Raw genomic sequence first — 27,254 nt, 5'->3', positions numbered from 1 at the left:
GAGAGGACACAGAGGTTTGACATTGACAGTGTCTGTCTGTACCGAAGCAGCTGAACGATAATCTAAAACAATAGTCTTGTCCAAAATGTGAATGAGAATGCCTTTTTTTACCTGGTAAAATAAAAGTAATAGTATAGAATGAATGAATGTTGAAAGAGGTAGGGAGGAAAAATAAGCAAAAGAACCAATTGAATTATGAAATGAGTTTGTTATGAACTCTCTGAAATCTGCTTGAAGGGGGCAAGTGTGTGTTTTACTGATCAGTGTACGTTTGTGAAATGAGAAGCATTAGCTGATCCAGAACAGAATAGTTGAGGCGATCTCTCGCTCTCTCGCTCACTCGCTCTCTCTGTGTGGCGTGCGCTCCTTCCAGACGGGGAGACACATCATTGCGCTGAGTTGGACTACACTGGACACTGAGCTGCTGCAGTCTACTCTCTGTCTGAATCTCCTTTATCTCCTACCACTAGTAGTTTGTTCTTGAGATCGGACAGTCTGAATCTGAAAAGTCTGTTTTTGTCACTGCTCTGCCTCTGAAAGCCACAGTGGATACTGTGGACATACTGGACACTGAGCTGCAGCAGACCACCTCTCTTTCCTGCACTGCCGGACAGTTTGCCTCGCAGTATCGAACTCGTAGTTCAACAGCTAGTAGTTTGTTCTCTTTCATCCTGTGCTTCTGGGGGAGGTAGGCTAAGGTTGAGACAGGATGCTAACTGCTTGTTGACAACCMGACTCGGAAGGTCTTCCTCTTTGTTGTCATCTTTGTCTTCTCCTTCAGTAGGTTTCTCAAGCTCGTGCTTATTGAGTGCTTATTTTCCGTCCGAGTCCAGTCTAAGCTGCCCTACAGGGCCATCATCATTGGGTCACCACCATGCAGGTGTCGTTAGTGTGCTCGGACAACCACCGTGGCGGTGGCGTGACACGCACCACGGAGGAACGTCTGAACCAACGGAACTCCAACAGCCCCAGTCTGGGCACCAAGAACAAGTTCCGCGCTGTGGCCATGGTGGCCCGCAGCCTGGGACAGCTGTCCGTCAACATTCCCTCGTCCAGCGACCAGAGCATACGCACTGGCATGAAGTATAGGTAGGAGTCCAGGAAAGACCCCATGCATGCACCTGGACAAGAGCTGGGGAGCCATATGCATGAAGCGTGTTGTAGAACGAGTGCTGACAGGATCAGTTTTGCCTTTTAGATCACAACGCAGGGTGCACCTGATCCTAGATCAGCACACCTACTCTGAGATGCTTGATACATATGGCCCCAGACCCCAATACTGTACCATCTGTGGGTGAAATAGTTCTCTGTGCTCTGTCAAGAGTGGGATGTATAGATATGACAACCTGACCCTGTACCTTAGCAAGAGCGTAAGATACTGTCTGTACAAATTGTAACGACGAGACCCTATACCTGCAACCTTGCAAGAATGACAGGCATGAGTAGAAGAGACCTTGTCTCTCTGTTCAAGTGTGTAGAATAGTTTGAGACATTACCTTGCTCTCTGATGTGCTGGTGCACATGTGTATATGACTGTGCAGGAAAGAGCGAGAACGGATTTCATGGACRACTGATTGTAATGGGGCTATTGAATGATGCTCATAGTTCTGTCTATTACCTTTCTCATTATTCTCTGACCTCATTATAGTGTTGACTGTGAAATGAATAAGACGGATAATCAACTTAATGCCAATCAACTAAGTGGAGAGTGAATACGTTTTTAGCTGAATGCAAGCGGGATGATATACTTTACAACTAGTCTATAGCTAGTATCATTACTTTAAGACCTTTCCTGACATAAAATTATTATACACCTTTGGGAGAAATTTTTCGAATCATGCATGCTATGTGATGGATTCAATAGAACTGTACTTGTAAGAAAAGTTCGGGTGACATTACAGCAGCTCATCCTGATGCTGAAGCTTGTAATCAGCAGTAAAAGGAAGCTGACAGCTCAAACGACTCCCCGTCACTACTATACTGCTATGAATGAGACGAGCAGAACGGTATTAGCGCTATCAGTCTTAATGAATTAGACTTTGAAGTGGAAATAGTGCTTAAAATTCTTACATTTGACTTTTATGGTAAAGACTGAGGGATCGAGCATTTTGTCGTTAACCTCTGGTGGAGCTGGAGGTGGCTTTGATGATAAAGCGCCCTTTAACTTTTAGTGACAGTTGTGTGTTTTGTCTTTTTTCCTCTATTGAATTCGTGAGTCACACAAAACCCCTAGCTAAAGCTCCTCCTCCCCACACACACACCATACACACACACACACACACACATTTTCGTGAAATTTCAGGACTTTTTGGGGAGTAAAAATGTGTACAAAATTTTCAAATAAATAATTAGATTTTCCTACCTCCAAACCCTAACCTAACCCTAACCTAACCTAATCCTACCCTTAACCTAACCTAACACACACACACACACACACACACACACACACACACCACACACACACACACACACACACACACACACACACACACACAACACACACACACACACACACACACACACAACACACACCTGACTATAGACAGAATATACATGTACAGTGTACTGTGTAGTTACTGTACCTTTGATGAAGCTTTCAGTACAAGCAGTATTACTGATTGCTGACATTACAAATTTGAAAAGTCCTGAAATGACTTTAATGTTGCACTGACATTTCTAATACATACAGTTAGTCGGAAGTTTACATACACTTAGGTTGGAGTCATTAAACTAGTTTTTCAACCACTCCACAATTTTGTTATTAACAAACTATAAGTTTTGGCAAGTCGGTTAGGACATCTACTTTGTGCACGACCACAATCATTTTTCCAAAATTGTTTACAGACAGATTATTTCACTTATAATACACTAAGTTGACTGTGCCTTTAAACACATCTTAGAAAATTCCAGAAAATGATGTCTTTAGAAGCTTCTGATAGGCTAATTGACATCATTTGAGTCAATTGGAGGTGTACCTGTGGATGTTTTCTCAAGGCCTACCTTCAAACTCAGTGCCTCTTTGCTTGACATCATGGGAAAATCAAAAGAAATCACCAAAAAAATTGTAGCGCCTCCACAAGTCTGATTCATCCTTGGGATAATTTCCAAACGCCTGAAGGTACCACGTTCATCTGTACAACAAGTACGGCAAGTATAAACACCATGGGACCACGCAGCCATCATACGCTCAGGAAGGAGACGCGTGTGTGTCCCTAGAGATGAATGTACTTTTGGTGCGAAAAGTGCCAAATCAATCCTAGAAACAACAGCAAAGGACTTGTGAAGATGCTGGAGGAAACAGGCACAAAAGTATCTATATCCACAGAAAGACGAGTCCTATATCGACATAACCCTGAAAGGCCGCTCAGCAAGGAAGAAGCACTGCTCCAAAACCGCCATTAAAAAGGCCCAGACTATGGTTTGCAACTGACATGAGGACCCAAGATCGTACTTTTGGAAAATGTCCTCTGGTCCTGATGAAACAAAATATATAACTGTTTGGCCGTAATCACCATTGTTATGTTTGGAGGAAAAATGGGGGATGCTTGCAAGCTGAGAACACCATCCCACCGTGAAGCATGGTGGTAGCAGCATCATGTTGTGGGGGTGCTTAGCTGCAGGAGGGACTGGTGCACTTCACAAAATAGATGGCATCATGAGGGAGGAAAATTATGTGGATATATTGAAGCAACATCTCAAGACATCAGTCAGGAAGTTAAATCTTGGTCGCAAATGGGTCTTCAAAATGGACAATGACCCCGAGCATTTTATATTTATTTATTTATTTCACCTTTATTTAACCAGGTAGGCTAGTTGAGAACAAGTTCTCATTTGCAACTGCGACCTGGCCAAGATAAAGCATAGCAATTCAGCACATACAACAACACAGAGTTACACATGGAATAAACAAAACATACAGTCAATAATACAGTAGAACAAAAGAAAACAAAAAGTATATATACAGTGAGTGCAAATGAGGTAAGTTAAGTCAATAAATAGGCCATGGTGGCAAAGTAAATACAATATAGCAATTAAACACTGGAATGGTAGATGTGCAGAAGATGAATGTGCAAGTAGAGATACTGGGGTGCAAAGGACCAAGATAAATMAATAAATACAGTATGGGGATGAGGTAGGTAGATAGATGGGCTGGTTACAGATGGGCTATGTACAGGTGCAGTGATCTGTGAGTTGCTCTGACAGCTGGTGCTTAAAGCTAGTGAGGGAGATATGAGTCTCCCGCTTCAGAGATTTTTGTAGTTCGTTCCAGTCATTGGCAGCAGAGAACTGGAAGGAAAGACGACCAAAGGAGGAATTGGCTTTTGGGGTGACCAGTGAGATATACCTGCTGGAGCGCGTGCTACGAGTGGGTGCTGCTATGGTGACCAGTGAGCTGAGATAAGGCGGGGCTTTACCTAGCAGAGACTTGTAGATAACCTGTAGCCAGTGGTTTTGGCGACGAGTATGAAGCGAGGGCCAACCAACGAGAGCGTACAGGTCGCAATGGTGGGTAGTGTATGGGGCTTTAGTGACAAAACGGTTGGCACTGTGATAGACTGCATCCAGTTTGTTGAGTAGAGTGTTGGAGGCTATTTTATAGATGACATCACCGAAGTCGAGGATCGGTAGGATGGTCAGTTTTACGAGGGTATGTTTGGCAGCATGAGTGAAGGATGCTTTGTTGCGATATAGGAAGCCAATTCTAGATTTAATTTTGGATTGGAGATGCTTAATGTGAGTCTGGAAGGAGAGTTTACAGTCTAACCAGCCACCTAAGTATTTGTAGTTTTCCACGTATTCTAAGTCAGAGCCGTCCAGAGTAGTGATGCTGGACGGGCGAGCAAGTGCGGGCAGTGATCGATTGAATAGCATGCATTTAGTTTTACTTGCATTTAAGAGCAGTTGGAGGCCATGGAAGGAGAGTTGTATGGCATTGAAGCTCGTCTGGAGGTTAGTTAACACAGTGTCCAAAGAGGGGCCAGAAGTATACAGAATGGTGTCGTCTGCGTAGAGGTGGATCAGAGAATCACCAGCAGCAAGAGCAACATCATTGATGTATACAGAGAAGAGAGTCGGCCCGAGCATTGAACCCTGTGGCATAACAATAGAGAATGCCAGAGGTCCGGACAACAGGCCCTCCGATTTGACACACTGCTCTATCAGAGAAGTAGTTGGTAAACCAGGCGAGGCAGTCATTTGAGAAACCAAGGCTGTCGAGTCTGCCAATAAGAATGTGGTGATTGACAGAGTCGAAAGCCTTGGCCAGGTCGATGAATACGGCTGCACAGTAATGTCTCTTATCGATGGCGGTTATGATGTTGTTTAGGACCTTGAGCGTGGCTGAGGTGCACACAAGACCAGCTCTGAAACCAGATTGCACAGCGGAAAAGGTACGGTGGGATTCGAAATGGTCGGTATTCTGTTTGTGAACTTGGCTTCGAAGACCTTAGAAAGACAGGGTAGGATAGATATAGGTCTGTAGCAGTTTGGGTCTAGAGTGTCACCCACTTTGAAGAGGGGGATGACCGCGGCAGCTTTCCAATCTTTGGGAATCTCAGACGATACGAAAGAGAGGTTGAACAGGCTAGTAATAGGGGTTGCAACAATTTTGGCAGATAATTTCAAAGATTCTTCCAAAGATGTGGCAAAATGGCTTAAGGACAACAAAGTCAAGGTATTGGAGTGGCCATCACAAAGCCCTGACATCAATCCCATAGAAAATGTGTGGGCAGAACTGAAAAAGCGTGTRCGAGCGAGAGGAGGCCTACAAACCTGACTCAGTTACACCAGCTCTGTCAGGAGGAATGGGCCAAAATTCACCCAACTTATTGTGGGAAGCTTGTGGAAGGTTACCCGAAACGTTTGACCCAAGCTAAACAATTTAAAGGCAATGCTACCAAATACTAATTGGGTGTATGTAAACTTGTGACCCACTGGGAATGTGATGAAAGAAATTAAAGCTGAAATAAATCCTTCTCTCTACTATTATTCTGACATTTCACATTCTTAAAATAAAGTGGTGATCCTAACTGGCCTAAGACAGGGAATTTTTACTAGCATTAAATGTCAGGAATTGTGAAAARCTGAGTTTAAATGTATTTGGCTAAGGTGTATGTAAACTTCCGACTTCAACTGTATACTGTATAACATGGCTTTGATTAAGCTTTCAGTACAATATATTATGGTGGGGGGCGATAGATTGGCCATAGATTAAACTGACTTTTTCCTCTCCTCTTTTCTCCATCAATCCTCAATATTCCCTAATGAAAACGTGCATACCAGCGGAGAACTCCATTCCCTAAATGGTCACCAGATGGCACCATAATCTCTTCGCTAGTTTTTTCTTAGGAAGGGAGGATAAAAAGTTAGCATTGTCCATAGACAACTTTTGAAATGACTTAAGAAATCCCACAAAATTGTCAACAGTGACACTGGAATCACAGAGAAAGATTAGTTATGACCATCGACTTCCGTTTGAATATCCAAGAAAGGTGTTATTGATTAAATTAAAACCAATCTTTGATGATTACATTCAAAATTAATGAATGTAATCATCAGGGGGTAAATGGCAAATGATAACATGCTAACATCTTTGTTGAAGGAGAAAAATATGAGATATAATAGAAGTAATATTACAGACCATACATTCTCATTCAAAGTAATGCATCGTGTCTTGATCTATGTGTTCTTTTCTATGTTCGGAGCTATGACGTATCAAAAAGCTACAGTACTGTATCAGGTGTCAAAGCTGACTATGCTGAAAAACCTTGTTAGTGCATAGGTCAAATTTGCTTGTTGATGCTCATTTTAWTTTCCTGTCTTTTTGGCTTCAGACAAATGCTAAATATTATTGTTTTGTATTAATACTATTCCCCTCTCATAGGCAATTGTTATAGTACAGTATGTTTTGCATATGTATTGTGGCTTGAATTCTTCTGTGAAATAGGTAGACATTTTTGTAATTGTATTTGACAGTCTAGAAAGTCCTAATTGAATCACTTGAACGGCTTGATGCTTGATACTGTAGCTACATACTTAACCATAACTTTGATTAAATATTGAAATATTAATTATTCACAGATGCCATCTTTACCTACTTAGGTCAGGGAGTACAGGGGGGATGTTGTGTAACACACACAAACACACACACACACAAATGTAATGAGCTGTGATTACGTTTATGAGGATGATGATGATCATTATGTTCCTATCGGTCATCTACCACTATAAATAGATGAAAGATTAATTGAAGAGCCGGCCAGCCAAGTTCACCTGTTAGTCCTCACTGTCAATTCAGATAAAATAACTAAACCATGTTAATTATGCAAAGTAGTACCACACATACAGTGTGTGTCTGTGTTTGCTTGTGTGCATGTGTGGATGTTCATGCATGGTGTGTGTGTGTGTGTGTGTTGTGTGTGTGTGGTGTGTGTGTGTGTGTGTGTGTGTGTGTGTGTGTGTGTGTGTGTGTGTGTGTGTGTGTGTGTGTGTGTGTGTGTGTGTGTGTGTGTGTGTGTGCATGTGTTGTTGTGAATTCTACTTAGTAAGGTGTAAGGATTTCACCATTTAGTTATTGGCTGGATTCGTCTGAAATTTCACCTTTTAGTTATTGACTGGATTCGTCTGGATCGTGAGGTCAACCAGTCTTTTTTCTTGTTTTTCAGCATGTTTTTCAAGAATGGCCAGGATCATCATTGACTCTTTTGGTCTGCATTTACCCATGATTTCAAAGTGAGAAAATAGAACTGCTTTCTTTTATTTTATCACAACATACAGTGCATTCGGAAAGTATTCAGACCCCTTGACTTTTTTGACATTTTGTTACGTTACAACCTTATTCTAAAATGGATTAAATAAAACTAATAACTCACCAATCTACACACAATAACCCATAATGACAAAGCGGGATTTTAGATTTTAGAAATCTTATTTCTTACATAAGTATCAGACCCWTTGCTATGAGACTCAAAATTGAGCTAAGGTGCATCCTGTTTCCATTGATCATCCTTGAGCTGTTTCTACAACTTGATTGGAGTCCACCTGTGGTAAATTCAATTGATTGGACATGATTTGTAAAGGCACACACCTGTCTATATAAGGTCCCACAKTTGACAGTGCATGTCAGAACAACAATCAAGCCATGAGGTTGAAGGTATTGTCCGTAGAGCTCCGAGAGAGGCTCAAAACATTTTCTGCAGCATTGTAGGTCCCCAAGAACACAGTGGCCTCCATCATTCTTAAATGGAAGAAGTTTGGAACCAACAAGACTCTTCCTAGAGCTGGCCGTTCAGCCAACTGAGCAATCGGGGGAGAAGGGCCTTGGTCAGGGAGATGAACCTGATGGTCAATCTGAAAGAGCTCTAGAGTTCCTCTGTGGAGTTGGGAGAACCTTCCAAAAGGACAACCATCTCTGCAGCACTCCACCAATCAGACCTTTATGGTGGAGTGGCCAGACGGAAGCCACTCCTCAGTAAAAAGCACATGACAGCCCGCTTGGAGTTTGCCAAAAGGCACCTAAAGACTCTACGACCATGAGAAACAAGATTCTCTCTTCTGATGAAACCAAGATTGAACTCTTTGGCCTAAATGCCAAGCGTCACATCTGGAGGAAACCTGGCACCATCCCTACGGTGAAGCATAGTCGTGGCARCATCATGCTGTGGGGGTGTTTTTCAACGGRAGGGACTGGGAGACTAGTCAGGATCGAGGCAAAGATGAACGGAGCAAAGTACAGAGAGATCCTTGATGAAAACCTGCTCCAGAGCACTCAGAACCTCAGACTGGGGTGAAAGTTCACCTTCCAACAGGACAACGACCCTAAGCACACAGCCAAGACAACGCAGGAGTGGCTTCGGGATAAGTTTCTGAATGTTCTTGAGTGGCCCAGCCAGAGCCCGGACTTGAACCCTATCGATCATATCTGGAGAGACCTGAAAATAGCTGTGCAGCAACGCTCCCCATCCAACCTGACAGAGCTTGAGAGGAACTGCAGAGAAGAATGGGAGAAACTCCCCAAATACAGGTGTGTCAAGCGTGTAGTGTCATACCCAAGAAGATCATTTTTGCCAAAGGTGGATAGGGGGCAGCATTTTCACGTTTGGATGAAAAGCGTGTCCAGAGTAAACTGCCTGCTACTCAGTCCCAGTTGCTAATATATGCATATTATTAGTAGATTTGGATAGAAAACACTCTGAAGTTTCTAAAACTGTTGTCTGTGAGTATAACGGAACTCATTTGGCAGGCAAAAACCTGAGAAAAAGTCCAACCAGGAAGTGGGAAATCTGAGGTTGGTCGTTTTTCAACTCATTTCCTATTGAAGATACAGTGGGATATGGGTCATGTTGCACTTCCTAAGGCTTCCACTAGATGTCAACAGTCTTTAGAACCTTGTCTGATGCTTCTACTGTGAAGTGGGGCCGAATGAGAGGGGAATGAGTCAGAGGTCTGGCAGAATGCTTTGAGCTCGTGACACTCGTTCACGTGAGAGCGAGCTCTGTTCCATTTGCTTTTCTACAGACAAAGGAAATTTCTCCGGTTGGAACATTATTGAAGATTTAGTTAAAAACATCCTAAAGATTGATTCTATACTTCGTTTGACATGTTCTACGGACTGTAATATGACTTTTTGTCTGAACTTTTGCCTGAACCTGCCCGCGCGTCGTGAGTTTAGATTGTGTACTGAACGTGCGAACAACAAGGAGGAATTTGGACATAAATTATGGACTTTATCGAACAAATCAAACATTTATTGTGGAACTGGGATTCCTGGGAGTGCATTCTGATGAAGATCATCAAAGGTAAGTGAATATTTATAATGCTATTATGTTTATGGACTGTGGATATTTCTGGGGTTGTGTGGTCTCTGAGCGACTCAGATCATTGCATGGTTTGCTTTTTCCGTAAAGTTTTTTTAAAGATCTGACACAGCGGTTGCATTAAGGAGAAGTATATCTTTAAATCTGTGAATAACACTTGTATCTTTTATTATGTTTATTATGAGTATTCTGTGATTTGATGTGGCTCTGTGCAAATTCACGGGATGTTTTGGAGGCAAAGCCAATTGTAAACTGAGGATTTTGGATATAAATATGAACTTGATTGAACAAAACATACATGTATTGTGTAACATGTTGTCCCGGGAGTGTCATCTGATGAAAAATATCAAAGGTTAGTGATTCATTTTGTGACTCCTCTCTTTGGTTGGAAAATCGCTGTATGCTTTCTGTGACTAGTTGCTGACCTAACATAATGATATGTTCTGCTTTCGCCGAAAAGCTTTTTTGAAATCGGACACTGTGGTTGGATTAACGAGAATTTCTATCTTTAAAAATGGTGTCTAATACTGTTATGTTTGAAATTGAATGAGATTTCTGTTGATTGAATTTGGCATCCTGCAATTTCATTGGTGTTGGCAAGGGGTTCCGCTAGCGGAACGGGTTCCTAGACAGGTTAAAGGGTCTGAATACTTATGTTTTATTTAATATTTATTTATAAATAGCAAAAATATCTAAACCGTTTTTGCTTTGTCATTATGAGGTATGTGTGTATATTGATGAGGAAAAACTATTTAATACATTTTAGATAAGTAGGCTGTAACTTAACATTATGTGGAAGGCAACAGGTCTGAGTACTTTCCGAAGGCATCGTAGTTGTGTCACAAAACCCTTTTTCCTGAGCTTTTTACATCACCTAGATATAGGACAGACACTTCAAACTTTATTCTCATGATTTATTGTTTGACTGTCTTTTTTTGCAATTTAAGAATGTGCTATTCAAGGCGTTTTTATAGGATATAGGATACCCAAATGATCCATGGTATGGCCGTCTTAAACAATTCCATATGTTAGGGTAGTCAAACCTGGGATCTGGGATCTGGGAAGAGTTGCAGGGTAGAGGAGAAGTATTTATAAAGTATATAACCATCACTTGTTGGAGGCCACGCAAAAAGACCTAACTAATATGATTAGTAAATGGATTATAAGTACCTAATTTCTTATGAATCAATATTAATACTTTAAAAGTTGTTTATAATGCGTGAATAATTACATTACTAACATGAACAATGATTAATAAATGATGAATAAACTATTTCCTACCTATTATAATGCGTTATTACGTGGAGTTATTAGAAAGTCTTACCCACAATGTTGACTGCCAGCACTCCAAACCTACTGAGCAAACACTTTTGTGTTTTTTTACCGTTGCTATAAATCGTTGCTGTAGCGCTATGCTATTTAATACACTGTAGTATCAAATCAATCCACAATGGAGTATGGCGAGAACACAAAGACTGTCAATAACCCACAGAACGTGAGCCAATGGCATGCAGTATTAAGCCATGAAACGCGTTGATTGGCCAGTGAGTGGCCAAGCCCTCGTCACACCTAGAATTTATTTATTGACCAAAACCCACCACCTCAGGACCTTTTGTGCTACCACACACTAAGATTTTACCATTGCGTTAGGTTTTTGTTAAAATACAGCCCAAGCATTTTCAGCCCAAGCATAATGCAGAAAAATCCCATACATCACACCACACACACACAACACACACCACGCGCGCAGCGGCTACACACACACACACACACACACACACACACACACACACACACACACACACACACACATAACGTCCCCATAACCTTGTGTAAGCGCTTCCTCAGATCCATTAGGTACTTTCTACAGAGCTACATTGGGCCCCACACAGACACTAAAGTCATGTGCCTTTGATTTCATGATGTGCCTTTGATTTCATTTCATGTGTATTATCCATCTCTCTGCCCGCTGCTCAACACCAGTTTGGTGACATCGTCGAGGAGTGGACAGCAGTTGAGAGAGAGAGGTAAAGAGGGTGAGAGTGAGAAACAATGGCAGAAAACGTGTGGTAAAGAGAATGATGGGAGAGGTAGAGCGAGGGGAGCGACAGAGCATTGGAGAGGTTGACAGCCAGAGATAGTCATGGTKAGCGGGTGAGGATGAGAGGGAAAGGGAAGAGATAAGAGCAAGAAAAGAGAGTGAGACAGACTGAAGAAATTAGTTTCATTTAGACTGTCCACCATTGAGGTGGAGGACTTTATTCTCCATTATTTGCTCACTTTGGGCAGAAAAAGAGATTGAAAGTGCTGCTTTAAAGCTAGAATCCTTAGTTGCTACATCCATTTGTGGACTTATAAATTAATAATTTACCCATTGATTCTTGAAGAATACAATTTATAAATACCTCTTGAGCTTAGTTCTGTTGTACCCCATCAGAACCCAAAATATAAGCTTGTTTTACTCTAATGGTTGTAAATAATGTATATGAATATAATGCATATAACACTGTATTGCATCAAAACATGGTTAAAACTATAATTTGACATCATGTATGGTCAGTTCTTGCATCCATAACTCTGTCTATGAATTTGACAGTGGTTACATTTCTCCAGGCTCATCCCTCCCAACCATTTTTGCAGAAACATAGGCAGTGTAATCCTTTCAGGGATCAAGGTAAGATCCATGTACAGACTGTGTGAAGTAACAATGTTTATTGTAAAACCAGGGGCATGCAAACGACAGGTCAAGGCCAGCAGGGGTCGGTAATCCAGGGGTGGAGCAAAGGTACAGGACGGCAGGCAGGCTCGGGGTCAGGGACAGGCAGAGTGGTCAGGCAGGCGGGCTCGGAGTCAGGACAGGCAAGGGTCAAAACCAGGAGGGTGAGAAAAGAGAAACTGGAAAAGGCARGAGCTGAGACACAAAACGCTGGTAGGCTTGAACAAACAAGACGCACTTGCAACATACAAACAGAGAACACAGGTATATATACACAGGAGACAATTGGGGAAGATGRGCGACACCTGAAGGGTGTGGAGACAAGCACAAGGACAGGTGAAACATAGGCGTGACAGATCCGCTTTGTTATTGTTTCAATGAAGGATTCTAGCTTTAAGAKGTGATTACGTAAACACCAGTGGAGGCTGCTTACGGGAGGACGGCTCATAATAATAGCTGGAACCTCCTGTGATAAACGCTAAATGCTCTGCACTATCCAGCCATCTTTTAACTGATACTGGGGCCAAGGCAACAGCTTGGTAACACTGCCGGCAGTAAGAGATAAGCATGGGGTGAGAGAGAAAGAGAAAGAACTCCTGTTTGTTTGTATACACTGGAGGTGGCCCAACCTGCCACTCCCCAGTAAACAAGCAAATGTATATCATAGCTTCAGATGTTTTTTTATTTTCATGTCATGTCATCCCTTTACCACTACACATACAGTGGGGCAAAAAAGTATTTAGTCAGCCACAAATCCAAAAAATCCTACAATGTGATTTTCTGGATTTTGTCTGTCATAGTTGAAGTGTACCTATGATGAAAATTACAGGCCTCTCTCATCTTTTTAAGTGGGAGAACTTGCACAATTGGTGGCTGACTAAATACTTTTTTGCCCCACTGTATGTAAGAATGTGGAAATGTTATGTAATGGACCTTTAAAGGTCAAGCTGTGTAACTTTTCGTCATTGGAGCTCATTCATTCTTTCTGTCCATATTCAGTACTTGTAGGTGGATGTGAACTCTATCAAACTGCCCATATAAGGACGTAGCCAAGCTAAAAGGAATGAGTAAATGGCAAATATTGGGGGGGGGTCTGAGATTGGAGGCAGGCTTTGATATTCGGGGGTGGAATTCTGTTGGTACTTGCTGTGCCTACTAATGGGAGCCTAGTTCCTTTGCTTCAGGTCATCATTGTAAATAAGAATTTGTTCTTAATTGACTTACAGTACCAGGCAAAGGTTTTAACACACCCACTCATTCAAGTTTTTWAATTTTTTAATAAGAATGCCAAGAGTGTGCAAAGCTGTCATCAAGGCAAAGGGTGGCTACTTTGAAGAATCTCAAATATAAAATATATTTTGAATTGGTTAACATAATTTTGGTTACTACATGATTCCATGTGTTATTTCATAGTTTTGATGTCTTCACTATTATTCTACAATGTAGAAAATAGTAAAAATAAAGAAAAACCCTGCAATGAGTAGGTGTGTCCAAACTTTTGACTGGTACTGTACCTGTATAAATAACAGTGAAATAAAGCTTCCCCTCTGCGGTAGCTCTCGCAAAACTAACATCCACTCTTTGTCTTATCATACCCAGATAAGCTTTTTCGCTCTCATAGCATTACCTTCTTGTATATCTACTGCTTATACCTTACACTTTATGGTATCTTATTTCTCATAATAATGACCCTCTCATATCTCATTACACATCTCTCCACCTCCTCCCCTATACATTACGAAGGCCCTTGAAAAATCTTGCATAACCACACACTCAACCCAATTACTCTATATATTCAAGAAACACAGGGTCACTTCCTAATTCAGATCTGTTAGTTTGCACCAGCTTGCTAACTAAGAGTCAACGCTGCTCTATGTCATGGTATGAGATGTTTTACGATGTATGTGTGCGTGCATGTGTGACTCACAGTATGTGATGTCTGAGTAGGAAGCTTTTTTGTGGTGTGTATGTGTATGCATCTGTGTATGCATCTGTGTATGTTTATATACTACATGACCAAAAGTATATGGACACCTGCTTGTCAAACATCTCATTCCAAAAGCATGGGCATTAATATGTTGTTGGTCCCACCTTTGCTGCTATAWCAGCCTCCCCTCTTCTGGGAAGGCTTTCCACTAGATGTTGGAACATTGTTGCGGGGACTTGCTTCCATTCAGCCACAAGAGCATTAGTGAGGTCGGGCACTGATATTTTGCGATTAGGGCTGGCTTGCAATCGACATTCCAATTCATCCCAAAGGTGTTCGTTGTAGTTGAGGTCAGGGCTTTGTGCAGGCCAGTCAAGTTCTTCCACACACCGATCTCGACAAACCATTTCTGTATGGACCTCGCTTTGTGCATGGGGGAATTATCATGCTGAAACAGGACAGGGCTTTCCCCAAACTGTTGCCACAAAGTTGGAAGCACTGAATYGCCTAGAATTTCATTGCATGCTGTAGCGTTAAGATTTCCCTTCACTGGAACTAAGGGGCCCAGCCCGAACCCTGAAAAACAGCCCCAGACCATTATTCCTCCTCCACCAACCTTTACAGTTGGCACTATGCATTCGAGCAGGAAACGTTCTCCATGCATCCGCCAAACCCAGATTAGTCCGTCTGACTGCCAGATGGTGAAGCGTGATTCATCACTCCAGAGAATGCATTTCCACTGCTCCAGAGTCCAAGGGCGGCGAGCTTTACACCACTCAAGCCAACGATTGGCATTGCGCATGGTGATCTTAGGCTTGCGTGCGGCTGCTCGGCCATAGAAACCCATTTCATGAAGCTCCCGACGAACAATTATTGTGCTGACGTTGCTTCCAGAGGCAGTTTGGAACTCGGTACGGAGTGCTGCAACCGAGGACAGATGATTTTTATGCACTATGCGCTTCAGTACTTGGCAGTCCCGTTCTGTGAGCTTGTATGGCCTACCACTTCGCGGCTGAGCCGTTGTTGCTCCTAGACGTTTCCACTTCACAATAACTGCACATACGGTTGACCAGGGCAGCTCTAGCAGGGCAGACATTTGACGAACTGACTTGTTGGATAGGTGGCATCATATGATGGTGCCAAGTTGAAAGTCACGGAGCTCTTCGGTAAGGCCTTTCTACTGACAATGTTTGTCTATAGAGATTGCATGGTGGTGTGCTTGATTTTATACACCTGTCAGCAACAGGTGTGGCTGAAATAGCCGAATCCACTAATTTGAAGGGGTGTCCACATACTTTTGTATATATAGTGTATGTGTGTGGTCTCTGTCAGTGTATGAGCTTGCTGTATCTGCTGCTCAATGCATACAAGCCGAGGCACTCGACCTGAGCACAGCTAGTAGCGTTGAGTCATATGCTGGGCTAATGAAGAAATGTGTTGGGGAAGTGAATTGCTTAATGAACACAGCTGCCTCACTTACCATGGGGCTTGAGTGAGGGCAAGCTGAGTCTCCCTATGACTGACTGCATGAACTCTGATTCCACACTACCACTTTTCCATAAACCTCTTTATAGGGTTTATGTGTTACTCATGACTTTGTCGAGATAACCAACAATGGAGGATCAGGAAGCTGGAAGCTGGAAGCTGGTCTAACACAGGGCCATACCCCTAATCCATCTCCTTATTGCTGAGGGCCAAGTAAAGAGGCATCGGGTATTACATATGACTAGGGATCGAATCCCCAAACCTTCCAATCTCAGGTGGCTACTGAGTTGGCCGAAAACACCATAGGAAAACACCAGAGCTGCTGAACAGTCCTTAAGTCCTTAGCAGCATAGAGATGGGTAGAGTGTTCACAAAAATAGGAGTGCCCTCTTTCCATCTCCATGTTTAGCATATGTTTGTATCCAAAGTGACTTACAGTTAACATGCAGTATATTCAGTTGCCTATGTGGGATGTAGCCYGGCAATTGAACCCACAACTTTGGTGTTGTGAGCACTACTCTCCGACCAACTGAGCCATCGAACCATCARTCAATCAATTTGCCCAGCCCTTTTCATAGCAACATTGGTCGTTATGTGCTACACGGTAACCATGGAGAGGAGGAACGGTGTATGTAGAGCAGCATGGCTTTGCGGCCTTGGCGTTGTGGGCGCTAGAGAAAGAGCTCAGCAACCCAGAGAATCAGGAAACAAAAGCCACATATTCATCTCCAATTGACTCCCTGAGGCCAGTCTCTGCCCCTACCCCTCCCTCACCCCCCTCTGTATCCAGGGATGTGTTAGGAGCAAAGGCCCTCTCAGTGACACTGAGCACTGGATTATGGGGGATCTCTATATCACTCACACACACACATAATGCTTTGTGTAATCTTGTCCCCGTGGCATATCCACAAGGCATTTGTATCTTTCACAATTGCAGTGAAATAACTGGGTCTTCTGCTGTAGCTGCAGTTGTAGGACTTCACTGTCAGATCTCTATCTCAACCAGAAGATAGCAGAAAGCTGCTCTTGGACCCTGAGTTGTTCATCCTCGCTTTGATCTGAACACATGGGACACTATCCTAGCGGCCTGTTGAGAAGTCTGCAGAGAATCAATGTGTTTCCATTTATATACTGTGTGATATATGATGTAAAATCAACCATAGAAACCCATATATAGTAACCTATTGCTAATAGTATTTCATAGGACTCTGGTCAAAAGGAGTTCACGATATAKGGAATAGGGTGTCATTTGGGATGGAGAATCTCCAGTTCATGCTATTCCTCTTCTCCTTCTGTCACAGCACAGGTCAGTGAAGTCATTTTTCACAGCCTAACATGTTCTCTTTTTTGACAGAAACCTGGGCAAGTCTGGATTGAGGGTGTCCTGCCTGGGATTAGGTGAGTGTGATGATCCATTCAATTGAACTCAATGTCATGTTCATTGTCCTGGAAGGAAATGCATTGTGCAGTCAGGAGTTACAAAAGATACAACGTATGTTCACCACATTCTCTGCAGACAATGGACTTCCRCATATGCATGGCTGCTCGCGTACACACACACACAAGCACTCATAGGGGCGATTTCCCGGACACTGATTAAAACTAGTCCTGGAGTAAAAAGCWAACGAAAGGGAGAATGTCCATGGGAAATGATTTGAAGTTCAGGGCTAGGKTTAATCTGGGTCCGAGAAACCACTCCATAGAGTTCTAACACTCTCTACTCTCCACAGGCACGTGGGTTACCTTCGGAGGACAGATCACAGATGAGGTAGGCGGAGACTCCATACTCACAACATCCATTCTCCATGTCCACAGTGTATGTGACATAGTGGAGTCAATATGTGCAATATTAGAGTGACATCCTAATTCAACCATGAATCTAGCTGTCAATATCCAGTTTAGTTGCTTGATTGATTGTTATTTTTATTAAAATCTARTTTTAGGTGTAGACTAACAGTGAAAATTCTTTCTTACGGGTCATTTTCCAACAATGCAGAGTTAAAGATAAAGATACAAATAAAATGTAAAATAGAAATAGTGACATGAGGTAATGTATAAATACACAGTGAATAACGACTAACAATAATTAGTAAAAACAACATGGCTATATATAGGGAGTACCAGTACCGAGTCAAGGTTATTGGGGTACGAGGTTATTGAGGTAGATATGTACTGTACATATAGGTAGGGGTAAAGTGACGAGGCACTTAACAAGGATAGATAATAGACAGTAGCAGCAGCGTATGTGGTGAGTGTGTGCACAGCGCATGTTATCCATGTGTCATTGCTTTATGCTAATCAACTAAAGCCTTTTCACGTCAGACCTTCTATTAGACAGCACAGACACCCATGTCAATTCTCTCTCTCTCTCTCTCTCTCTGTAGATGGCGGAGGAAATAATGACACTGGCCTATGAGAACGGGATCAATCTGTTTGACACAGCAGAGGTCTACGCTGCAGGGAAGTGAGTGCACACACACACGCACACATGCACGCACGTGCAGACACACATGCACACACACGCGCTCACACACACACCACACACACACATCCGCTCTTCCATTCCATCTCCGTCTGTTTTACTGGGCCTCAGTGGCTAACCACTTTGAGGTCACTGTAGCTTCAGAGCGTGGTTGAACTCCCATCCCCTCCAACTGCATAAGAACATCTTCAACTGCATTACGTGTGTGTGTGTGTGTGTGTGTGTGTGTGTGTGTGTGTGTGTGAAATTATTGCTAATAACACACACACCACATACAGTACACACACCACATACAGTACACACTAACAAAGCTGTGTTTGATAAGAGCTGTCACATAGAGGAAGATGTGCTTGATGGGAAATGATAAGAGCCATTCATGGAGAACACATTGGTCCTTGGGGCAGAGATGTAACATCTGTCAACAGCCAGAGAGATGCAGCGTCCTCGACCCAATCCTCCCTCTATCCTTCCCTTTCACATGCTGAGAATGTCCTTTTGGAGAGAGAAAGAGAGAGCGCGAGAGAGAATGAAAAAAGTCTGAAAAAGCGATAGACAGAGCATTATTCTCTGCTGTCACGTTTCAGTAAATCGCCTGCGTCATTAGCCTTGACCTCATAGACCAGAAGTCCCCACTGCTCTCCTATTTCACAAATTGTGCTCAGTACTTCCCTCATGCACCATTTGTCAATAACATCCAAAGAGTGGTATTCATTAAACTTCCCATGGTTGTAAGAATTTGTTGTTGTTCTCTTCCAGGGCAGAGGTCGTATTGGGAAACATCATCAAGAAGAAAGGTTGGAGGTGGGTAGAGTTTTATGGGATTTTTGTTGTCGTCCGGAGCCATTTTCACGCATACCCCAGTGTGTGTGTGTGTCTGTGTGTGTGTGTGTGCGTGTGAAATTATTGCTAATGCCATCTATGTTGGAAATTAAACTATATATATATTTTTTTTATGAGCATGGCCTTATTTCTATTACAGCATATTGGATGACTGTCTTTCATATTCCATTCACCCAGCTCAATGTAACATCCATAGGTTTAGGCTACTACATGATCCTAAAAAATGTCCTATACCCATCATGAGGTTGCTACAACCTAGCTTATGAATGAAAGTTTACAACGTAGGTGCACAGTTCAAGACAAAATTTTGAGTAATCAAGGTGACAGACAGTGACACATTCAACACCACCTTGCACACTCTTGCCTGCATCTAGCTGATCTAGGTTCTAATCATTAGTCCAACAGTTGCAAATGAGAGTTCCTATTGGACAAATGAATGTATGTTTATCCCCGTTTTGTTCCGTTTGCTTCCGTTTAAGAAACTTTTTCAATAGAATTGGCGGAATGAATACATCCCTGATCACACGCAAACACAATTCACTTTCATAGCAGCCACATAYGAACAGCATGATCACTTTACACGTTGTATATATACTTCTCGCATCTACGCGCTCTCCTCCTCTTACCTTTTCCCTTCGCTTGTGGACTTCAGTGCACAACACATCAGCTGTCTGTGACCAGGCGAAAAAACTTTTCCAAACCAATCATTCATATCATAACTGCTAAACGCTACTCACAGCGTACATCGTGGTCACCATATTAGCTAACATCAGAGACAAAATACAGTGCTTTGCACAAGTATTCACCCCTCTTGGCGTTTTTCCTATTTTGTTTCATTACAACCTGTAATTTAAATAGATTTTTATTTGGATTTCATGTAATGGACATACACAAAATAGTCCAAATTGGTGNGTTTTTCCTATTTTGTTTCATTACAACCTGTAATTTAAATAGATTTTTATTTGGATTTCATGTAATGGACATACACAAAATAGTCCAAATTGGTGAAGTGAAAAAAAWAWAAAAAMWTMAAAAAAATAAAAACAGAAAGATAGTGCGTGCATATGTATTCACCCCCTTTGCTATRAAGCCACTAAATAAGATCTGGTGCAACCAATTACCTTCAGAAGTCACATAATTTATTAAATAAAGTCCACCTGTGTGCAATCTAAGTGTCACATGATCTGTCACATAATGTCAGTATATATACACCGGTTCTGAAAGGCCCCAGAGTCTGCAACACCACTAAGCAAGAGGCACCACCAAGCAAGCGGCACTATGAAGACCAAGGAGCTCTCCAAACAGGTCAGGGACAAAGTTGTGGAGAAGTACAGATCAGGGTTGGTTTATAAAAAAAATACKAAACTTTGAACATCCCAAGGATGTTATTAAAAAATGGAAAGAATATGGCACCACAACAAACCTGCCAAGAGAGGGCCGCCCACCAAAACTCACAGACCAGGCAAGGAGGGCATTAATCAGAGAGGCAACAAAGAGACCAAAGATAACCCTGAAGGAACTGCAAAGCTCCACAGCGGAGATTGGAGTATCTGTCCATAGGACCACTTTAAGTCGTACACTCCACAGAGCTGGGCTTTACGGAAGAGTGGACAGAAAAAAGTCCTTGCTTAAAGAAAAAAATAAGCAAACACATTTGGTGTTCGCCAAAAGGCATGTGGGAGACTCACCAAACATATGGAAGAAGGTACTCTGGTCAGACGAGATTAAAATTGAGCTTTTTGGGAATCAAGGAAAATGCTATGTCTGGCGCAAACCCAACACCTCTCATCACCCCGAGAACACCATCCCCACAGTGAAGCATGGTGGTGGCAGCATCATGCTGTGGGGATGTTTTTCATCGGCAGGGACTTGGAAACTGGTCAGAATTGAAGGATGGCGCTAAATACAGGGAAATTCTTGAGGGAAACCTGTTTCAGTCTTCCAGAGATTTGAGACTGGGACGGAGGTTCACCTTCCAGCAGGACAATGACCCTAAGCATATTGCTAAAGCAACACTTGAGTGGTTTAATGGGAAACATTTAAATGTATTGGAATGGCCTAGTCAAAGCCCAGACCTCAATCCAATTGAGAATATGTGATATGACTTAAAGATTGCTGTACACCAGCGGAATCGATCCAATTTGAAGGAGCTGGATCAGTTTTGCCTTGAAGAATGGGCAAAAATCCCAGTGGCTAGATGTGCCAAGCTTATMGAGACATACCCCAAGAGACTTGCAGCTGTAATTTCTGCAAAAGGTGGCTCTACAAAGTATTGACTTGGGGGGGTGAATAGTTATGCACACTCAAGTTTTCCGTTTTTTTGTCTTATTTCTTGTTTGTTTCACAATAAAACTATTTTGCATCTTCAAACTGGTAGGCTTGTTGTGTAAATCAAATGATACAAACCCCCCAAAAATCTATTTTAATTACAGGTTGTAAGGCAACAAAATAGGAAAGGGGGTAAATACTTTTGCAAGCCACTGTAGCTTCTAGAACTAACGCATTAGTAAACCTGCTAGCTACAAATCATGCAGTACAGTGTACAGTCAGCAAGCAGTTTAGCAGTTACACCGGCGGGCCCTGATGGCAAGAAATCAATAAAACCAAAAGCTTACCTTGACTTGGATAAGTTCCAGTGTTGGATAGCCATAGCCAGCGAGGTAACATAGCATCCCTCTCTGTTTGAGCCAGGTATTGGGTAGGCTAAACTAGCTAGCTGCATTCACTAGCTTAGCAAGTGAAAGTGAAAAAAATACAACAACATCTCTCTCTCTCTTGCTTCTCCTTCATTTTTGAATAAATTAATTTGTTCAAAACTGTTCAACTATTGTCTTTCTCTCTCTTTGAGTCAACTAGTCATCACATTGTATGCACTGCAGTGCTAGCTAGCTGTAGCTTATGCTTTCAGAACTAGATTCATTCTCTGATCCTTTGATTGGGTTAATTAACATAAACACATAGCCTACAAGCCACTGACCTTTGGAACATTTACATTTTTAAAAGTCTAATAAAGCCATGTAATATAGCCTACACCTTCACAATAAATACATTATTTATTTTAGACAGGTCTAAAGAAACATGATWTGAAGAAAATGTAGTCTATTTCAGGAGAACAGAATAGCATACTCTGAGTTGTCCTTATGTTAGGTCCTGATCTGGCTATGCCATATGGCTGTGAGCTACATTAGTTCATTTAGCCGACAAGATTTGCTTAGAATTCCATGGCATTATTTTATATTACTTTATAGTATGAAGAATACAATTGAACAAAGCTGAATAAAATAGAAATTATATTTTCTCCAAACGATTGGAGGGAGTGAGCACATGCATTCTGTGTTGAGCGGTTAACAAACRAATAGGTATTCCTATATGCTTACTTAAGAGTTATTAATGTAACTTTAGTTGTTCTACAAATGTTGGGCTATATGTTTTGATTTTTAATACATTGTAAGGCTGCATGATGCGACCAATGATTATTTGAAAAAAGTAGCTTGAAAGGCATGACTTCTGCTTAGTTTTTTTGTGCAGGCTGTACACACATCTTCAGTCTCTCATTCACAATTTGAGAAGCACTTGATAATGCCTTGAATTTCCCGGCGGCATCCACTTTGTGTGGCCATAATGCACCCTAAAAATAACATGCCTTTTGCATCCCTTCTCCCTGAGTGCTGCCTGCTCCGAAGCACCTCTCATCTCACTCACACTGCTCTCCTTCATGTGATCGGGTCTTTCTCAAAAGCTACAAGTGAAGAGAGCCACATCCGGGACGCAACTGCGTGCGTCCTTATCCAATTCCGAGGTGCATATTGAAGATATTGGAAGAACTGTCCACATTTACTTTTCGTCAGCAATAAAAAGATGAGTAGGCCTAACGAACAGCAAAAGCACTAACCCATGTCAATCTACTATCTCCCATAGTACAAAAGTAGACCTGTTATATTCTGTGCGACAAATAAATATTCCAAACATAGTGTAAGGAAGTCTGTGTGTAGCTGGTGTATAGGAGTCAGGGGCAGGACAGCAGATATGAGTAAATAACCGTATTTTACTCAACATATAATAAATGCAATACAAAAACAGAGCCCACAATAACTTATATGCTTTTATTATAAAGGTGCATTTTTATGGTGATAATTATCTTTCCTAAACCTGAAACTCACGCKCTGCGTATGTATGCCAGTTAGGCTCTACACCCGTTGTAAAGCAGATTAATGTGTTTCATTTGAAGACATTATTTGTCCACTTTAGTTGTGATACAAACCTTATCAAAACATATAGGTGTGAGGTGTGCGTGAGGTGTGCGACTATGATTACAAAAAGTCCTACAAAAAGGGAATTGTTTTTTGCTTTAAGCTGAGCATAATTGACAAGTGATAATATATAATTTACAAGTGATAAGCTAATATTGTCACCSATCAGACTATTCTTGATTTAATCTTGTCTTTACATATACTAAATAATACATGTGTGAAATTCGTTTTGACTTAGAATGGACCATTATCATGCACCTTTCTCAAAACGGGCAGGGGAAAAAATACATTACATTTACATTTAAGTCATTTAGCAGACACTCTTATCCAGAGCGACTTACAAATTGGAAAGTTCATACATATTCATCCTGGTCCCCCCGTGGGGAATGAACCCACAACCCTGGCGTTGCAAGCACCATGCTCTACCAACTGAGCCACACGGGACCAAATACATGTCATCTCTGCACTTACAGTGCCTTCTGAAAGACTTTTCCCACATTTTGTTACATTACAGCCATATTCTAAAATGAATTAAATTTAAAAAATCCTCAGCAATCTACACACAATACCCCATAATGACAAAAAATAGGTTTTTAGAAATGTTTGCAAATTTATTAAAGATAAAAAACAGATACCTTATTTACATAAGTATTCAAACCCTTTGCTATGAGACTTGAAATTGAGCTCAGGTGCATCCTGTTTCCATTGATCATCCTTGAGATGTTTCTACAACTTGATTGGAGTCCACCTGTGGTAATTTAAATTCATTGGACATGATTTGGGAAGGCACACACCTGTCTATATAAGGTTCCACAGTTGACAGTGCATGTCAGAGCAAAAACCAAGCCATGAGGACAAGGAATTGTCCGTAGAGCTCCGAGGCAGCCATGTGTCGAGGCACAGATCTGGGGAAGGGTACCAAAAAATGTCTGCGGCATTGAAGGTCCCCAAGAACACAGTGGCCTACATCATTGGAAGACGTTTGAAACCACCGCGACTCTTCCTAGAGCTGTCCGCCCGGCCAAACTAAGCAATCGGAGGAGAAGGGCCTTGGTCAGGGAGGTGACCAATAACCCTATGGTCAGTCTGACAGAGCTCTAGAGTTCCTCTGTGGAGATGGGAGAACCTTCCAGAAGGACAACCATCTCTGCAGCACTCCCCCAATCAGGCCTTAATGGTAGAGTGGCCAGACTGAAGCCACTCCTCAGTAACATGCACATGACAGCCCGCTTGGAGTATGCCAAAAGGCAACTAAAGACTCTCAGACCATGAGAAACAAGATTATCTGGTCTGATGAAACCAAGATTGAACTCTTTGGCCTGAATGCCAAGTGTCACTTCTAGAGGAAACCTGGTGGTGGCAGCATCATGCTGTGGGGATGTTTTTCAGCTGCAGGGACTGGGAGACTAGTCAGGATCGAGGCAAAGATGAATGGAGCAAATTACAGAGAGAGCCTTGATGAAAACCTGCTCCAGAGCGCTCAGGACCTCAGACTGGGGCGAGGGTTCACCTTTCAACAGGACAACGACCCTAAGCACACAGCSAAGACAACGCAGGAGTGGCTTCGGGACATGTCTCTGAATGTCCTTGAGTGCCCCAGCCAGAGCCCGGACTTGAACCCAATCGAACATCTCTGGAGAGACCTGCAAATAGCTGCGCAGCAACGCTCCCCATCCAACCTGACAGAGCTTGAGAGGATTTGCAGAGAAGAATAGGAGAAACTCCCCAAATACAGGTGTGCCAAGCTTGTAGCTTCATACCCAAGAAGACTCAAAGCTGTAATCGCTGCTAAAGGTGCGTCAACAAAGTACTGAGTAAAGCATCTGAATACTTATGTGAATGAAAAAAAATGGGGGGGGGTCAACGAACTGAAACATTGGTTTAAATTCCACTGAACACATTGTCTTGAGCATACAGGAACACCAGTATCTAGTCCGCCGCACCTGTCAAATCTCTCTCTCGAATTTCAAACATTTTCTGTCTCAGCAGCTAGACTCGCTCTTTGTAAGGGAGGATGGAGGAGATTGCTAGTGGCCAGACTTGTTTTTTACTCCTGTGTTTTGTTATTTTATGAATGGTGAAGTTCACTTAACGCTAGCTATCTAGCCTGCAGGGTTAGCCGTGTAGTCAATGGCATTGGATGGGAGCGCTGAGGGGAAACATACATGCTTCTTCCTCACTTCTGAAGAAGTACCCTGCTAAAGCCCACAGCTCTTCTCCTGTWTGGTTATCATCAGAGGCAGCAGCAGGAATCGAGGTTTTCATAAAAAGTGCTATTTATTTGTTGCTTTTTATTTGTTTATATAATCAGTTACATAATCAGTCAACAATTACTATTAATTAATTGCTGCAAGTAAAAAAATAACACACCAGATGAAATAGGTTCAGAATTAATTGTTTTTCTGTCAAATCGTCATTGGGGCCAAGGGGACTTWAGTGCAGAAGACTTATAATTAAATAATTCTGAAGAATTATAACATAATGCACTGGATCTCCCATTTTCAAGTCAGAATGCTCACCATGCACCTGTCCCTCATACACTTCTCTCTCCTTACAGGCGCTCCACTTTGGTCATCACCACCAAGATATTCTGGGGAGGAAAGTACGTATTATACTGGAGCCTTTTTCTGTATGTGTGTGTGTGTGTGTGCGTGTGTTAGAGGCAGTATTGAGGCTGTATGACTCTTAATTGTTTTCCTATGAGGAAACGGGKTCGATCCCCTCCTTTGAGAATGCCTTTTCACTGAGGACCAATTAAAAGGGCATTCATTAGTAGTTGCATCCATTTTTGGACGTATAAATGAATGATATGTACCCATTAATTCTTGAAGAATATAACGTATAAAGGCCTCATGAGTATCAGGTATCAAGGTAAGACCCAAGTGCAGACTATGTGAAGTAACAATGTTTATTGTAACAGCAGGGGCAGGCATACGACAGGTCAAGGCAGGCAGGGGTCGATAATCCAGAGTAGGAGCAAAGGTACAGGACGGCGGGTAGGCTTACGGTCAGGGACAGGCAGAGTGGTCAGGCAGGTGGGTACAAGGTCAGGACAGGCAAGGGTCAAACACCAGGAGGACAAGAAAAAGAGAGGCTGAGAAAAGACAAGAGCTGACAGGACAAACAAGATGAAGTGGCACAGACAGACAGAAAACACAGGTATAAATACCCAGAGGATAAGTGGGGAAGATGGGCGACACCTGGAGGAGGTGGAGACAAGTACAAGGATAGGTGAAACAGATCAGGGCGTGACAGTACACCCCTCCCTCTAGGGATGCCACCTGGTGTTCCACCTGGGCGGATACCTGGTTGACTGTGGTGCCGGCGGTGAAAGTCGGCGMTAATGGAAGGGACCAGGATGTCTTTAGCGGGAACCCAGCACCTCTCCTCCGGGCCATAACCCTCCCAGTCAACCAGGTACCRGAAATCCCTGCCCCCGTGGTCAAACCCTCAGGAGGCGTCTCACCGTGTATGCTGGCTGGCCATCGATGACACGGGAGGAGGGATGGGCCTAGAAAYAGAAAAGAAGTGGCAGTCAGACATGGTTATGACTCTAGACACAGAAAAGTAGGAAAAATACAGAGGGTACGGGGCAACAGAGGAYGAACAACAGAGGGGYTAATGATCTTGGAGCGGGGGGAAAGGTCTCGGCTTCCGGGGGTGTAGCCGCAGCACTATAGCGGCGTGCCAGCGCCTCAGGCTTGACCTTCTTGGATACCGGTCGGTGCTGTGGAATCGA

At 42.5% G+C, this 27,254-nt stretch overlaps 1 pseudogene; it reads left to right on the top strand.

Annotated features, from left to right (window-relative positions):
* Window positions 1–426: 426 nt before the first annotated feature.
* The window catches only part of LOC111966911 (voltage-gated potassium channel subunit beta-2-like), a 45,727-nt pseudogene continuing 18,899 nt past the window's right edge, over window positions 427–27,254 (top strand).

This window comes from Salvelinus sp. IW2-2015, linkage group LG7 (assembly GCF_002910315.2).
Source record: "Salvelinus sp. IW2-2015 linkage group LG7, ASM291031v2, whole genome shotgun sequence".
NCBI classification, from domain to species: Eukaryota; Metazoa; Chordata; class Actinopteri; order Salmoniformes; family Salmonidae; genus Salvelinus; species Salvelinus sp. IW2-2015.
This window is presented reverse-complemented; position numbering and strand designations above follow the sequence as displayed.